The sequence below is a fragment of the Scyliorhinus canicula genome, chromosome 21 (genome assembly GCF_902713615.1).
Source record: "Scyliorhinus canicula chromosome 21, sScyCan1.1, whole genome shotgun sequence".
Classification (NCBI taxonomy): domain Eukaryota; kingdom Metazoa; phylum Chordata; class Chondrichthyes; order Carcharhiniformes; family Scyliorhinidae; genus Scyliorhinus; species Scyliorhinus canicula.
Window position 1 is genome coordinate 42,733,686 of NC_052166.1, and position 18,002 is coordinate 42,751,687.

Below are 18,002 nucleotides of genomic sequence, written 5' to 3' on the forward strand. Positions count from 1 at the left end.
GGACCCTGGAGCTGTGAAGTAACAGTGCTAACCACTGTGCTACCGTGCTTTCTTCACAGTCCTATAAAATAAACTAAAATATTGGGGTTTCAGTCCAGTATCCTTGCCACTGTTGGGGTCTGGTCTAGGATCGTAAAAGCTTGACATGTATTTGTCACACATGACGGACCATCATGATCTCGGTGGTTGTCCATTTCACAAAAAAAATACAGATGAAACTGAACGTTCTTTTGTCTCCCTGTGACAGACAGCTGTATACTAATATACATCAAAGTGTTCGGCTTTGTCCAGAAAAATGCTTGAAAATCCTATTCCATTCTTAACCACCTTAGCCGCCTTAACCATCTCCTTAAAAAGCATAAAGAGACACTAATGACAGTGAGCAGGTTTCCTAGTCCCTGTTCCTAAAATCTTTGAAAATTGCAAACTGTCCCGGTGGTCGTGGGATCAAGTGCCACCCTCTGGAAACACGACTTTCAAATTGTGCCCACATCCATTCCTGCCTCCGTCTGCAATTGGTAATCCAGCCCTTGAACTCACAGGACAAGAGCAGGTAGCAGAGGCGGTCAGCACCGTGGGCCCTACTGCAAGGACTGGGCAGCAGTGCCGGAAAAAGCTGTACGAACTCCTCAGGGCATTCCGGGTGAGTCACCACCTCCATGCCCCGGCACCACCATCGTCCCACACACATACCAACCCTACACCCCCTCCCCCTCAATGTGGCCCCCAGCAGGTGGACCGGTAGGCAGTGCTGCATTAGGATAGGCAACCTCCCAGACCAGACATGGTGAGTCGCCACCTCAGTGCCTCTGGTACCATCCCCGTGCCACATACCCCCATCTCCACAGTCTGAGGGTGAACGCATCACACCCGCTGGCAGCCCCCTCGCACCTCACCCTGCACCACATGCCAACACCCGTACCACTCGCCATGGCCAGGTGCCCCACATCACAGACCACCAGCTGCAGAATCCCTGATGTCGGCATGGGTTACCCCAATTCGTTGCGATATCCCTATGACCCCAACACCATGCTTAACCGTGATCTCGCCATGTGTCTTGTCTTGTGTCTTTCAAGGTCGCCACCAGATGATGTGGAACCGGCAGGTGTGCCTGGCCCAGCCGCAACCCACCTGGTGACAAACGCGACTGTCCAGGGTCTGAACTCCCAGCCACAACCCCGCGACACCCCAGAGCTCATGCCCGCGGACGACACCGACTTCTCATCACTGCTGTCTACGTCACTCTCCAGAATCCCAGAGACACTTACCTTGTTTGGGCATATTAGTGAAGAGACTCTTGAGGCACTATCTGATGTGCACCACACACGTGCAGCATGCTCCATGCTCCATGGCCGCGGGCATGGAGACCCTGGTCAGGACAAGAGCAGGCCTCCAGGACTAGTAGCGCTAGGTGACAGCGGAGCCCCCAGAGCTCACTCCGGCCACACCTTCATCCCAAGAGCCATTGGGCACCCCGAGGGATGAGAAGGCAATCAGGCCCGTTCCAGTTACACCCATGAGGTGAGGGGTGGGAGGGGGTGCAGGAACACTCCAGCATCTCTGAATCCACCCCACCTGTCCCTGACGCATCCGTCGGGCGGCCGGCAGAACAGCGTGACACCCAGAAGACTGCAGGGCCCATCCGGTCGGGTCGCTCCAGAGGACAGCTACCAAAGGGGCCCCAGGTCACAGGGCAGCAGGCCACCTCCATTTCTAATGCACCGCCTGGAGGACCACCGAGAAGGAGCGTTAGGACATGCAAGGTTAGAACGTTAGGCACGTGTGCAGCATATGCAGCATATAGGATAGAGCAATGTTTTTTCAAACCTTTTCTCCAGGTCCCACTTTACCAACTGGCAGACATTCGCAACCCACACAGGCCAACAATCGTGGTGCACCAATTTTGCTTACCTTTAGTGCGACAGGTGAGCCTGCTTGGTCCTCACACTCTCAGTTCCTTTGTCGTTCAATGTTGCATTTCTGCTAAGGACTTCAGCTGACGATTTAAGTTCTCGCTGCATCCTTTGTAAAAAATCAAGAGATTTGTCCTTGAATGCACTATGCTTAGTGTGGTGATATGATCTGCATACTTGTCTGCCATTGGGCCAGAACGTCGGCTTACCATTGGCCCTGGTCGGTCATGTGCCTCTCGACCGATTGGCCGAGAGGCTGAGTTAACCACGCCTCCATTAACAAGGTATAAATGGTCAGACACCTGACGATCGTCCTTTCCATTGTAGACGATCGCAGAGCTGTGTTCTAGTCAATTAAAGCCAGACTTTGGTAAATCACTCGCCTCGCGTACAATCGATGGTACATCACTTAATTTTCAAATGCCTTTGAAATTTTGGGGGTTTTAAACTTTCATTTGCCAGCTACTTCCCTTACATTACCGCACGTGGACTTTGCATCCTGATTTGCATTGTCACAATTAAAGCCACAGCTCATGAAATCAACATTATACTGCTTTGTTCCCGATTTCAGTTTCTTCTTAACTGGATTGTTCACCAGAGGCCCTGGAGCTCTGGATACAGTTCACACCAGCACAGCTTTTCCTAATATGGACTGTCCTAAGAAGCTCTCTCCAGCAGATTCAGTTGTGAGATCCTGGCCTGTTCATGCCTCCGGCCCTCTGTTCCTTATTCCAAAATGACCCATCTTCAGTTCTTCACACAGTCCTGTTGCTTGCTTGTTGGCAGCTACACAATGGAGGAATCTCTCCTATGATTTTCCACCCACAGCATGGATGTACTGGGCGTGCGACGTCAGTGTCCGTGCCGGACGCCTGACCATCTCTCTGCTGCCACTTCTTTCGGGAAGATTCCATCGTTCTTTTTTTAAAGATCAGTCGTGGCCTGCATTCTTTTATTTTACTTTGAAAAGATATTTCCAATACATGATATTTGCAAGTTTATGACTTTTTACTGCTGGAAATTAAAGCAATTTCAGTTGAACATGTGCATCCTTTTATTGGAAATATGTTTATTAAAACTTTTAAACAATTTTAGTACAAAACCTTCAAAAACACATAATAACAATTAAACAGTAAGAGTCCCCACACCCTTCCATTACAACGGTAAAACTTATTTACTAAGTCTCCCCTGCCCACCCTGCCTCCCTCCCGAACAGTTAACAGTGACCAGCTGTATAAAGTACAATATAATCAGCCACATTCTGAGGTAAAATCCTTCCACCGACCCTCCCATGGTAAACTTAACCTTCTCGAGATGTAAAAACTCCATCAAGCACCCACTGGTGCTTCAGGGTCTAATCGACCTCCAGCCTACAAGGATCTGCATCCTTGACACAAGGCCACGACATCTGCCCCCGCCCTTGTCTGGAGTCCCGGCACAATCTAAACCCCCAAAACCGCCACCAATGGTCAAGGGTCCAACCCAGTGTACCGAATTGCGACATAGTCTGAACAAAGGACCTCCAGAAGTCCGCCAGCTTTGAGCACGGCAACAACATGTGCGCATGATGTGCCGGGCCCCCAGACACCGCTCATTTCTATTATTCACCCCCTTCAAAAAAATCAACTCATTCTAGCCTTCGAAAGGTGTGCACGGAACACCACTTTCAGCCTCACACAGGACAAGGTCGAGTTTACCCTCCTCAATGTCTCACTCCAAACCTCCAAGAGCGGATCCAGCTCCTCCGCCCACTTTGCCTTCACACCCTCCAGAGATCCCATCTCCATCCCCATGATCCGCTGGTATATACCCGACTTGCTAGCCACCTCTGAACCAGAGCAGGATGAGATTCTCGCTTTTTGTCCCAGCTGCGTACCTGGAGATACCTGAACCCATCAGCATCTGTGAGCCCATATTTTTCTTTCAGTTCCCCTAAGCTAACGAACCGACCTTTAAAAATAAGTCTCCTACTTTCTTATATTCTGTAAGTCCATTTATTCCTTCTGTTTTGCACAATTTGCAACTCAATTTTGCTCATGTACAATGGGCATTCTTTGGTCTTCATTTTTTGCTGACCTCGACTCAAACCAAGTTTATGATGTTTAATAGGAATAGGTTTTACGCTATCTTGCACTCTGGTTGAACCATGCATTGACTTGTAATTTCCACATTAACATTTTACAAGCTAAGACTAAGTCTAGACTTGGTTTTCTGCATTGCAATAAGTCCTGTTTCACTCACTTACACCATAGTTCAGATGTCTATCCTGGGTGTTTTTGGTTACGGTGAACTCATTTACAAAATGGCCACAGAAACCTCTCTTGGTGAGTTCGACATCCTCTTTCGTTCTGCAATTAGATTTACGACAGGTGTCCCTTTACACACCCATCACTGTAGTATGTGCTCCCTGATTAACTGGCCCTCATTTCACAAAAGATTCCAACTGCACTGGCTGTGAATTTATCAATCCATACTCGGGGGAAAAACTCTTGTCTACTTGAAAAGTTTGTTACATTTTACAGTTCCTTCGTATAATCAGGTGTCACGTGAATTGAAAAAATTGGTCACTCCAAGAGTGAGCATAGTCTTTGTCATAATTCATTTCCGTTTACAGCTGCAGTGACTGGAATGTGGTACAACTAAAGCTGAAGCTAATTAATTTTATTACTGTGGATGCCTTTCACCAAAGGTTTAAGGCTCTGTTGAGTGATAATTGTATTTATTAAACTGTCAATTCTCTTTCCCTGCTAATTTGTATTTTATTGTTTTACGTGTTCAAATGAATCACATTGTTGTGTAATTTCTGTTGCTGCAGCATTAGCCTCTTGGCAAGGTCATTATTGTAAATAAAAATTGGTTCTCAATTGACTTACCTGGCCAAATAAAAAAAAGATTATGTTTGTCCTAGGTTCATGAAGGCATACAGTAACAGTGAGAGATCCTGTTCAGGGTAGCCCCAGCCTTAAAGTGTCCTATTCTAACAGTTCAGATGAGGTCAATGATTTTGAGCACTTGCTACTCCAGCCTAAAGAGATTCAAAGATTCAAAATGCTGACTGATCTTCTCTCAGTCATACTCCTTTCCTTTATGTTCTAGGTTATTTTGTTCTGCAGAAAAAGGTGTGAGAGTGTGTAAGCGTGTCCACACAAATAGTGCGGCACGGTAGCACAGTGGTTAGCACTGTTGCTTCACTGCGCCAGGGGCCTGGGTTCGATTTCCACTTCGGTCACTGTCTGTGCAGAGTCTGCACGTTCGCCCTGTGTCTGAATGGGTTTCCTCTGGGTGGTCAGGTTTCCCTCCCACAAGTCGCAAAAGACATGGGCGGCCACTCGGCCCATTGCGGGCAGGAGAATTGCTGGGGAGAGCGCAGCCAGTGGCCGCCGACTGCCACGGCGTGATTCCCGCCCCTGCCAAAACTCCGGCGCCGGAGAATTCGGCAGCCGGCTGGCGCGGGATTCATGGAGAATCCCACCCATGCTGTTGGGTGAATTGGATATTCCGAATTCTCCCTCGGTGTACCCGAACAGGAGACGAGGGGAATTTGCAGTGTTAATGTAAGCCTACTTGTGACAATAATAAAGATTATCAATTTTTTAAATAATTGCAGAGCTTCCCCTGTTGTACATTGGAATCAGGACAGGAAGAAACCATCAGAGAAATTGGAAAAGTGAGAATGTTTGGCGCTGTGAATAAAGCATGTGTTATGATCCCAGCTGTTGTTACTGCTGGACTGTCAGATCCCAGATTGGAAACCTGGCTCAAAAACTTCAATTTTTTTGTTTAAAGAAGCAGATGAACAGAGTCGCAGGACTGCTCATTAATGTCTCATAGAAGGATAAAATTTATTAAACAAAATTAACTATAACATTGTACTCCTTCACCTTTACAGATGGACATAGATTTGTAAGGACAACACAAGTTACAAAGTGATCTTATACTCTCATGATCTGTCAGTACAGTCCATGGAAGCTAATAAGTGAAATGTGGTCAGACACACCACAGTCTGAATCCAAGTGTCAGATGCTACCTAATATAGCTTCTGTAGATTTCTCATCAAATCCCCCAAGATGTATGTCAGACTGTGAGTCAATTGGTCTTAACGGAATTCCAAGTTACACACGAGTGTTTCCAAACTCCATTCTCGAAGAATGAGCTTTGGAATATTCTCCCGAACAATGCTCTCAGATGCCTTCACCAAGGATCCACTTCCAGGATTTCAATCTTTCCTTCCAGTATTTCTCTGCCTTGATTGCTATGTGCATTCAAGCTTCAACACAATCTCTCAGGTACCCAACCATGCCAACAGAACACGACTGCTTCACAGGCTGTATTAAAATGTCACCAAACTTTTGATTTATCTCGGATGTCTGGCTTCTCACTTCAAATCTGGTTCTTGCAGCTGTTTCTTTAACTCAGAGAACTTTTTCTTTTAACTTCACCCAACTGGACCGTTTCAACTTATTGTTATCTTTGTTCCTTTAAGACATACTTTTATTCCAACTCTCTGGTTTCTGGACTTTGTTTTGGCAAGTCTGTTTTTTTCCCAGCTGCCTAGTTCTGTCCAACTTCTCCAGGGTCCATCCTAAAATTCAACACAAAAAAGTTATTTTTAAACCTAGGTTGGTCCCCGGTTGCTAACCTGGTTCTCCTTTAAGCCGTGATTGCTTTCTTGCCATAAATCTTTATTACCATACAAACATCTGAGCCAAACTGAAGTCATTATCAAATACAGAACCACAATATTAAACTTACTTAAAGCTATGCATTATTTCTAATACCCACAAATGCAGATTATTTAAAAGCACCTGTTTCCTGACACAAGGAAAAGTGTGTTTTTAGTAAGAATGAACAGTGGAATGGTGTGCCCTTGTGTTGGGCGAGAAAGGATGTGATGGAGTGAGGGAATTGTTGTCACGCATTGCTGAGAAAGATGGAGAAATAAAGAACCATATTCACTGCTGTTAAGCTTCTGCAGTGCTTTCTGTGCTGCAACCAAATCATGGGAATGATGCTGCCTGAGGTGATAATCTCAACAGTCTTTATCTACATGCCTTATGGTGCACTTACTGTGTGGAATTGGCACAGTGATTAGCACTGCTGTCTCACAGCGCCAGGGACCCAGGTTCAATTCTGGCCTTGGGTGACTGTGTGCAATTTTCATATTCTCCCTGTGTCTGCGTGGGTTTTGTCCAGATGCTCTGGTTTCCTCCCACAGTGCAAAGTTGTGCATGTTAGGTGGATTGGCTATGATCAATGCGCAAGGCTACAGGGATAGAGGGCGGAGTGGGCCTAGGTAGATGCTCTTTCAGAGGATCAGTGCAGACTTGATGGGCCAAATGTCCTCCTTCTGCACTGTAGGGATTCTATAAATGGATTCACCACTCCACAGCAAAATCAGCTAGAAAGGAATGCAATTGTGCTTTATAAGTTACATCTCCACTTTAAATAGGCCTCTGGCCGGTTTGCTGGAAGTTCTGCTGATAACGTTGGCAGATTTCCTGTTGGCTTTGCAAATTGGGTAGAAAACCTGTCCATGAGATTGTAATACAGCCCATGAGGCAAATTAATCCAAGCTTGTTATCTGGTGAAGTGGGTGAGTTTTAAATTTAACCTGCGATCCAGTAACCCAAAACTGCCTAAAATCACAGTTATAAATATCTTCAGACATTATTTGTGTATTGTCTCTTTGTTTGTAAAAACAAAGACTATAGCTGAATTAAAGTCAATTTTAAAGTGAGTATTTTGTCTACTGAGCTCACATATATATCATCATCCTTAGTGGTTGGGGAGCCCAACGCATCAATGCAAAAGATGCATTTGCAACTATCTTCAGCTAGAAGTGCTAGGTGGAGTTCCATTTCAGCTTCCTCTGAAGGACCTTGCATTACAGATGCCAGTGTTCAGCCAATTTGATTCACTCCACATGACACTAGAAATGGCTGAAGGCACTGGCAAAGATTTTGGGTGCTGATAACATTCCAGCAATTGTACGAAAGACTTGTGTTCCGGAAGCTGCGGTTCTAGCCAAGCTGTTTCAGTACAACACTGGTATCTATCAGCCAACATCTATCAGCCCAGCTACGACCTGTCCACTAAACGGAAGACAAATCCAACCTGACCAATTACCGTCCTGACCTCATTGCAGCCTTGGTTCAAACGTGGACAAAAGAGCTGAACGCCAGAAGTGAGCTGAGAATGACTGTCGTTGACATCAAGGCAGCCTTGGACCAAGTGTGGCAGCAAGGTGCCTAAGCAAAACTGAAGTCTATGGAAATCAGCGGGAGATATCTCCACTGGTTGGAGTCATATCTAGCACAAAGGTTGTGGTTGTTACAGGCCATTCATCTCAGCCTCAGTACATCACTGTAGGAATTCCTCAGGGTTGTATCCGAGGCCAAATCATCTTCAGCTACTTCATCAATGATGTTTTCTCCATCATAATGTCAGAAGTGGGGATGTTCACGGATGATTGCACAATGTTTAGTACCATTCACAACTCCTCACTCAAGCAGCCCAGGTCCAAATGCAGCAGGACAATAATCATGCATGGGCTGATATGGGCAGCACGGTAGCATTGTGGATAGCATGATTGCTTCACAGCTCCAGGGTCCCAGGTTCGATTCCAGCTTGGGTCACTGTCTGTGCGGAGTCTGCACATCCTCCCCGTGTGTGCGTGGGTTTCCTCCGGGTGCTCCGGTTTCCTCCCACAGTCCAAAGATGTGCAGGTTAGGTGGATCGGCCATGATAAATTACCCTTAGTGTCCAAAATTGCCCTTAGTGTTGGGTGGGATTACTGGGTTATGGGGATAGGGTGGAGGTGACCTTCGGTAGGGTGCTCTTTTCAAGAGCCGGTGCAGACTCGATGGGCCGAATGGCCTCCTTCTGCGCTATAAATTCTATGATGATGATAATTGGTAATTAACATTCATGCCACATAAATGCCAGGCAATGACCATCTCTGGAAAATAAAAGAACCTAACCATCTCCACATGACATTCACTGCCAATACCACCTCTGAATCCTCAATTACCGACATCTTAGGAGTTACTATAGACCATAAACTGAACTGGATCATCATATAAATATTATGGCTACAAGAACAGGTCAGGTCAGAGGTTGGGAATTCTGCAGACATGAACTAACCTCCTGACTCCCCAAAGTCTGTCCATCATCGATACGGTTCAAGTCAGATGAAATAATCTGCATTTGTCTAGATGAATGCAGCTCCTGTAAGACTCAAGAAGCTCAACACCATCCAGGACAATGCAGCCTGCTTGATTGGCACCCCACCACCCACCTTAAACTTTGACTTTCTCTACCACCAATGAACAATGGCAGCACTGTGTCTCATCTACAAGATGCGCTGCAGCAATTTTTCAATGTTCCTCGGTAGCATCTTCTAAATCCGCGACCTCCGCCACCTAGAATGACAAGTCAGCAGATGCATGGGAGCACCAGCACCTGAAGTTCTCCTCATAGTGCATCCTGATTTGGAACTATAATTACAATTTCTTCACTGTTGCTGGGTCAAAATCCTGGAACTCACTTCTTAATAGCATCTAGTGTTCCTGCGGTGGTTCAAGAAGGTAGGTCACTACATCTTCCCAAGGGAAATTAGGTATGGGCAATAAATGCTGGCCTAGCCAGTGATACCACATCATGCGAAAGAATAAATACACATTTAAAAAGTGTTTGAATTTTTGTTTCGGCAAAAATTTAATTTCTCCTTTTTAATTTTTTACACAACAGAAATAAAACTCTTTCCATTTCAGATACGCAGCACAGCACTCTTAGATCAAGTAGACAGACGTGGAACGAACCTCCCTGCATTTTGTCCCAAAACGTGTGTCACCTGAAATCTCGGAAAAGCATTTCATTCGGCACCAGTGCAACATATTTTCTATTTCTCACTTCAGCTATCCTGTGGCTTCTCTGGGAGAATTTTGTGTTCTTGCCCCCATGCTCACTAAAAACTGAATTATACCTGCCCACACCCATTTCACACTGCCCCCTCCCCCTTTCAGTATTATTGGATAGCATGGTCCTTATGATTCTGTAGATGCTCAGTTGACCGTGTTAATAGTGTTTTCATGGTACAATGATGAATGGAATTCTGGCAATGCCCATAAGGAGCGATTTGTGAGAGAGCTTTCCTGGGCTGCTCTTGTCATGGTGTGGCTGAGGCCTTTGAGCAGATATTATGCTTTCCTTCCCCATCCCTACTACAACGTCCATTTAACATAATTTGTCATGCAGAGAGAACACAGTTGTGGAAGTATATTGTATTAACAGTATCAAGATCTATGCAAGGCAACTTTATGGATTATGGTGTATGCAGCCTTACATTAATGTCCCATGAGAGAAGCACAGGTGGTAATCTATTCTTGTCCTCCCCTTCTTTACCATATTTAAAATAAGGGAGCGATTTGTATTTAAGGAAGCTGGCGAAGCCACCAATACATCACAACAGCAAAACTTGAAAGTTTTGGACTATTTTCTGAAATTAGACCACTGCCATAAGTGACTCTGTGGTATTTGATTTTATTTGTTGGTTGCTGCTGTATTTTCTTTGTTTTTTTGCATGCACTGGCGGCAGGTGCTAGTAGTTTACACCAACAGCCCCTCAGTGCGCCAAATGTCATCCCAGCAGATTGCCAGCCACACAGGGGGTTATTTGTGAGACATTTATTATTCATCCAGAAACGACCCGGTTGTTCACTGCAAAATTTTTGAGTTGATTCGGCGATATTGTGACTTTTCAATCACTTCACTTCTGCGGGGCTCGACCGCCCAATTGAATACACATCGAGTCTTATTGAGACGAGAGTACATACAGTACGATATTTTTTTTTTTTAATTGCCATGTATTAACAAATCGTCCAACGAGTAGCCTTCCTGGATGCAGGACAAAGGCGTTCATTATTCCCCGAGTAGCCTCCGGGAATATTTTGTTTTTGATGCGGGAGGGGTGCTTTTTCCCAGTCGCTCGCCCTGTTCGGTAGCACAACAACTTTGCATGGTTCCTTCAGCAAAGGCGAACGGTTATTATTCCACGGAGGCGGCCTCTCGGCTTCTGAAACACGCCGTGTACCCGATGACACAACTGTGAACTTGGCCAACTTTTTTGGCATGTCAACACAACCCACTAAGGTGGTCGGTCTCCTCTCAAGCTGCGGGGGGGGGGGGGGGGGGAGAATGAAGACGATGGTGGCGTTTACTGTCAATCGCGTTCAGGTGAGACGATGTGAAATCTCCCTGATAGCGGTATTTATTCCCTTTTGTGGCCACCGCCGCCCAGCACCTCGCTCGCTCTCCCCTCTTGTCAAAACTGTCGCCTCCGCCTCAAAAAAAGCGGCTGGTTCCGGCTGCACCGCTCCACCGCCACATCCCTCCGCGGAAAGTAGCGCCCGGCAAACCCCCAAAAAATAGAACGGGGGGGGGGTGTGAAATTAAAAGGGGGAGGGAGGCGGGTCGCGCGCGGGGAGGAGATACGAGCGTCGGCGTTCTTTCGTTCGTACCCCCCTCCTCCTCCTCCTTCCTCTCCTCCTCCGCGGAGGGAATGATCGGGAAGCTTCCATACCTGAGAAGATGACGGTTTGTTTTGAGGAGAGACCGTTGCGCGGAGGGATACACGGTTTGGGGGATGCTCCCTTCCTGTTAAGGTCTCCCTGACGGGGAGTCGCCGCGATCCGGAGCAAAATGTCGGAGCAGGGCTGCACCGCCAACGACTCGACCTTCCGTCGGCTTTTATGACCCGCGGTCAAGCCGCTTGTTTACATGTATTTATTAATTGCTTCTGTGAAGTTAACTTATTAAAGTTTTTCTTTCTTCGATGGAAAGATGGATGTTACTTCTTCTTCTTCTTAGTGCCTACAGAAAAGGTAAGAGTTTTTTCCCTCTTTCGTTCGCTTCTCCCTCCCCGGGCCGCCCCAGCTTTACGGGCAGCAGCTGTCAAAAGACAACCCAACCTGCTGGGCTGCCCGCCCCGCCGCCGATTGGCGATCGCTCCGTCAATCACGCCGGGGTTCGATCGCCATTGGTTCAGCGGCACGTCAATCATTGTTGAGGGCGGGAGCTTGCCTTGCCTGTCAAGTTAGGTTGAGGTCCCCCCCCCCCCCCCCCGGCCGTGTTGCGGCTGCTTTAACCCCGCTGACATTAACCAGCTGGACACCCGACCGCCCACAAGTGAAAGCGGGGCCCGGCGAATTTTATCGTTGAGCCCCCAGACAGATTGTGTTTCATCAGCGGCCCTTCCGCACCCCCAACCCCACCCGACACGATGACAAGTGTAATCGCCATGTTTTCCCCGAAGTGTCAGAGCCGAGAGGCCGTGGGCGTGTCGGTGCTGCTCTGACCAAAGTCTTTGGAGTGGCCGTCCTGTCTTTTTTTATTTAAATATCAAACTATCTTCTCGGCTGTCCGAGCTCACCCTTCTCTTTCTTTCGGCTCGAAGGGGGCGAGGTGCTTGTGTGTGTGGTTTTTTTAAAGGGCTCCTCCCTCTGGCAATACAAACATAATTTCTAATCCGAAACGTTTTGACACTCCCTCAGGAAGAAAAATAACGTCGTAGGTTTAATTTCAGAATTAACGCCGAAACATCCTCTCCTAGTCGCTATTTGTTTCCATTGAGTACGCACAATAATTGCGCAATAAGCGTGCCCAAGCTTGCAACCCATCCTTGTGCCTGGCAGAGTGGTCGTTGCACATGTCTCGTTTTCTCTCAAATCGGGCTGGGCCGACTCGATGACCAGTCTTAACCTCACCGGGTATCTTTCTTGATCTAACAGCCAGTGATATACCATGATATTCACTGTTGATTTTGTTATGGTAACCACAGATGACCTGACTGGAAGCTTCCGTCATGTAAAGTCACGCCCTTCCCGTGTTCAAATATACAAAACATAGACTTCAAAAGACCTGCTGTTTTAGTTTCAAGTCAATTTGAAGATCAGCTTGCCGTGTTTTTGAGTTTGTGCAGATCCATTTGTGGCTGTGCTTTGTAACTGGTAATTTGTTGGACCCGTTTTTGCATTGATACATAATTTAAGCATCGAAAGTTGCAAATTGGCAGATTTCTCGTCTTCTTGTGACTGTTAATGGATACTATATTTGGAAGCATTGCTTTTTTTTTTAGTTTTCTCTCTCCGGATGTATGTATTGCTGGCAAGACCAGTATTTCTTGCCCATCTTTTGTTGTCCTGAAAAGATGGTGGTTTGGTGCCTCCTTGTGCTGCTGAATTTCTCGAGTGGTTTGATGCAACTCAGTGGTTGCTCGGCGACTTCTCTGGGCTGCTAATAGTCAAATATGTTTTGTAAGGGTAGATTGGGCAAGAATGGAAGAATTCCTTCCTTTTTCTTTTAAAGAAACGAGTGAGCCAATTGGATTTTCAAACAGTCCAACAGCTTCATGATCTGTCTTTATTTCCATATTTTTAAAATTGGATATGAATTCCTAAACTTTCCTGGTGGGATATGAATTGCTATTCTCTGGTTTTAGCCCATGCCTCTGGATTACTGGCTCAGTAACGTAATCACATTACAACAATACCCAGCTTAGTGATGCAAATTAATTTGTTTTACTGTAATGCATGTATTATATTCAGTTGATATAGCAACATTGTTTTGATAAACAGTCACAAATAAGGTTGTAGAGCAAAATTAGTTCTAACTGTAGCTGGAGGAAATCCAAAAATCCAACACATTGATATTTTAGATGTCCGATTTTAAAATGTCGAAAGACCTTTTGTTTCTGTTAGTTACCAACAAACACATTTTTTGTTTGGATTGTGATTAAATATTGGAAATCTGTCTCATTTTCTTCAACAATAACCAAGTTGCAAATGGAGCATTTGTGCCTGTGTCAAGCAGTGAACTTAGGCTTGCTTTGAATAGATGCTCTTTGATGCATCAAGAAGTTTCTAATTATATATTAGATACCTTGCTGTTCTAATCACAAATTTGGTTGTTTCTCTGACAATCTGCTTATCTAAAAGCTAGCTGTTCAAATGTTTATTGTCATACCAGCAGATGCTTTAAGTTGCCCTGAGTAAGATGTCTTTTAATAGGTTATTACAAATTTCATTAGAGTTCAGTTGATATTTGGGTAGCAGAAAAGTGCTAATTTCATTATTGACATCATCTAAAGTAGAGTAATATCATTGGTGAATTGTGGGTGATTTAAAAAGCTTGGGTCCTGTTTGTGCTGAGAATTTATGCACGAGTCCAAAATATAAGTTTGATTCATTGTTTGGTATTTATTGGATAATATCTGGTACTTCCACTAATTTATTTCCATTCCTGCCCTCCACACACTTCCCCACCCCCCCTCCTTGAAATTTCTTCTGAAATATAGCTGTGGAGACTGTCAGTCATAGTAATTTTGTGATGTTGTTCTTCTACATGACTGTTTGTGCAGAATTGCAAATAGTTTTGTATCTTTCTGAAACATCAATGAATTTCTAGCCAGCTGACCTTTTTTATAGGTTAAATACTGTGATTTAAAAGATGATGTAAATCATATCTGTGTAATGGGCACTTGTATGTGTTTATAGGAACAAATGATTACAGTAGTTCAAACATGGTCGCACCATAATGTGTGGCGACATAACTGGCTGACATTTTGGGCACCATGTTATAATTTCAATACAGCAACTGCATTCAGAGTAGGCAAATGTACACTAGCGATCAACCTTCAAAGTAATTTTTTTTTTTGTAAATATAAACACAATTACTGTTTATTAATAACAAGAACTGTAATGAAATATGCAGCAAATACAACTGGTTAACTCTTATCTAATTCCGGGGCGGCACGGTGGCGCAGTGGCCAGCCAAGGTCCCAGGTTCGATCCCGGGCCACATTTGCATGCTCTCCCTGCATCCGCAGGCAGGCGGACCGCACCAAACTGCCCCCCAACTAGGGAGGAAAAAAATTGGATACCCTAAATTTATTTTTTAACATCCCTTATCTAATTCCTCATCCCCACTTTGGCCATGCTAAAGTACCCCTAGTGTCCAGGGATGTGCAGGTTAGGTGGGGTTACAGGGATAGGGTCGGGTGGACGGTGTTTGTGGGGGGGGGGGGGGGGGGGGGGAAGAAAGAGTGTAAATGGGTAGTGCTCATCTTAAGGATTGTTGAAACCAAACTGATAACACATGATCAGACAGCCTACATGCCATAAAATATCCAATCCCAGATTTAGACCAATCAATCATCCTTGCTAGTGAGGGATAAACATAATAATAAGACTAGTAACTTAATTAGAGAAAATCTGATGAGGTTTTCAGAAATGTGTGTAAAGAAGAAATTGATGACTTGCGTTGCTTTAAAATTAACCTTGTTATTTTGCTTTGGTTCAGGGAAAAATGTCACTTTTTGTTAGGCCCTTACCTGGAGGCAGGAAACCTATTCCCACAACACTTGTGAAGCTGCTCTTTATCACGTCATTCATAACTTTGTTATGTTTTTTGTTTTTTCACCTATTCCCCTCCCAGATGAAGAACCAATTCATACTGAGGATGAGGTAAAAATTATAAATAGTTGAGGCAGCTAAATAGTGGGCATGTAAAGATATGCAAGAGGCATTAAACAAAAGGAGAATTATTTTCAATTTTATTTGTAAACAGGTTTGTTTCAAACACTAACTTTTGGAACACTGCTCCTTCCCCAGGAGAATGAAGAGGTATGACCTACCTCTTCATTCACCTACCACATACCTCTTCACATACACGTATCACATACCTCTTCATTCACCTGAGGAAGGAGCAGTGCTCCAAAAGCTAGTGTTTGAAACAAACCTGTTGGACTTTAACCTGGTGTTGTAAGACTTCTTACTGTATTCAATGAGAAAGTATGAGTTTAAAGTCTTGAGGTGTACAAAGTATTTTTATGATCAATTATTGTAGTTTTACACTGTAAAGAATAGTATCGGGAGTGAAAGATTACATTTGCACCATTCATAGTGGTAATATCTTTCTAAAAAAATGCTTTTGTTGGTATTTTTGGTTTAACAGCTCGTGTATCTGGTATTTACAAACAAGCTTGTTTCTTATTTACCATGATTTTTTTTTACATGAGGGTCTCCCACCCCTGCCCATTTGTAGTTTAGTTTCCCTCTTAGTGTTGCCGTCTGCCCTGGGGGGGGGTTCTGCGTGACCCTGGGGGGGGGTTGGGGAGTTTTGTGTGGCACCTTCCCTTGTCCCTGTGCTTCGTTCTGTGCTTCCCTTGATTTTCCTTCCCTCCCCTCTCCCCATCCCTTTTCTGTTGTGTGTGCCTCCCTTGATTACTCCCTCTCTTCCTTCCCCCACCCTTCCCAGTCGCTATTGGCCCCAAACAGGCTGATAAATGGCCCCCACACTTTGTGGAAGCCCTCATCTGACCCTCTGGTGGTGTACTTGATCTTCTCCAGGTGCTAGCCAGTCTGTAGCTGTGTGTGATCATAGAATCATAGAATTTACAGTGCAGAAGAAGGCCATTAGGCCCATCAAGTCTGCACCAGCCCTTGGAAAAGCACCCCACTTAAGCCCACACTTCCACCCTATCCCAGTAACCCCACCTAATCTTTTAGGACATTAAGGGCAATTTATCATGGGCAATCCACCTAACCTGCACATCTTTGGACTGTGGGAGGAAACCGGAGCACCCAGAGGAAACCCACGCAGAATCAGGAAGAACGTGTAGACTCCGAACAGACAGTGAACCAAGCTGGGAATTGACCTGGGACCCTGGAGCTGTGAAGCAACTGTGCTAACCACTACACCGTGCTGCTGATTGCCAGCTGAGCAGGATTCTCTGGCTTGCGATTAGAGAAGCAAAAGCCAGGGTGTCGGTCCTCTTCTCCATATGAAGATCTGGTTGCCCGAAACCCGAAGACTGGCACTCTCAGGCAAGGCTCCACCCTCACCGCCACAACCTTGGACATTGCTTCGAAGAAGGCTGTCCAGAACCCGCAAGTCTGGGGCAGTCCCAGAACATTGAGTGTTGTTGGCTGGGCCTATCTGGTACTGCTCACATCTGTTCTCCATCTTTGGGAAGAACCTGCTCATTCGGGTTCTGGTTATGTGGGCTCTGTCCACCACTTTAAACTGCATGAGGCTTAGCCAAGCACAGGAGGAGGTGGAGTTGGCCCTGCTCAATGCTTCACCCCAGAGTCCCCAACCCACTTTCGTCCCCAATTCATCTTCCCATTTCCATCTAGCTTCATCCAGTGGTAGTCTTGCCGTGTACAGCAACCGTCCGTACATGTTTCCATAATTCTCCCCCTTCTTACTGTCCATGATTGATTAGTTCCTCTAGGAAAGTATCTCTCGGGGGGGCCCTGGGGTGCCTTGCCATCTCCTTGAAGAGAAAGTGTTTAATTTGATAGGAAGAGGAGTATCTTCTCCAGTTCCTTTGTTTAAACTGACTTATTCAGGCAAAGGCGAGGGAACTCATATCCATTCAAGATGGAGCACAAGTTCCCTAAAAAACTAAACCAGTTTTATACTAATATATAGACAGTGATCTATTTAATTTTCACCAATGAAGTTAGAGTTGGTGCTATGCTATCTCTAACCTCTACAAGACTAGTTTACTGCATTGCTTTCCAAGTGAGTACATGTTATCCAGTCACTACTATTGCATGTATACATGCAGCGTGTGATTGATTACCTGTGGTTAGGCCCATCCACTCCTCTGACCTGCTCGCTGTTCAGATTTATTTTAACCCCTTCAGAAAGTAAAGCTATATATATTATTAGATAAATGCTACTTTAGCTGAATGTATTTTTCTTCATCCTAACCTTTTCTGCTCTGTTGCTTGATGAATTACTCACCATCCAACACTTATCTGTAGACTTCACAGCTGTGGCACTATGAAGCTCTATAGAATCTAAAAAGGCTGCTCCTTTCTTGGTGGAAGTAAAGCATATCTTCTGCAAAGTGAAGGTGCATGGATATTTTTTAATCATTTGTTACATGAGTGATTATTATCTGTTGGACATATTGGAATACGTGGGATGTTTGTTTTAAATAACTGGTATGTTCACTCTGTTTATACAGACTCTTTTTGAAACAAACTCTATTGTAAATAGTCAAGGATAGTCCTTTTTGGC

General features: G+C 45.1%; 1 protein-coding gene and 1 long non-coding RNA gene across 9 annotated transcripts in view; one reads left to right on the top strand and one right to left on the bottom strand.

Moving 5' to 3' along the window:
- Nucleotides 1–5,730: 5,730 nt before the first annotated feature.
- Nucleotides 5,731–11,708, bottom strand: LOC119955723. The gene is made up of 2 exons (XR_005458520.1): nucleotides 11,494–11,708; nucleotides 5,731–6,495 (listed from the first exon to the last, which is right to left on the bottom strand). It is a non-coding gene; the product is annotated as an uncharacterized LOC119955723 (long non-coding RNA).
- The window catches only part of rc3h2 (ring finger and CCCH-type domains 2), a 142,534-nt gene continuing 136,170 nt past the window's right edge, over nucleotides 11,639–18,002 (top strand). For 7 of the 8 annotated variants that reach the window (XR_005458519.1, XM_038782222.1, XM_038782228.1 and 4 more), the window contains exon 1: nucleotides 11,639–11,794. The gene's annotated coding sequence lies outside the window, so the exon portion shown is untranslated. The remainder of the gene's footprint in view (nucleotides 11,795–18,002) is intronic. The other variant, XM_038782224.1, reaches the window with a different exon arrangement.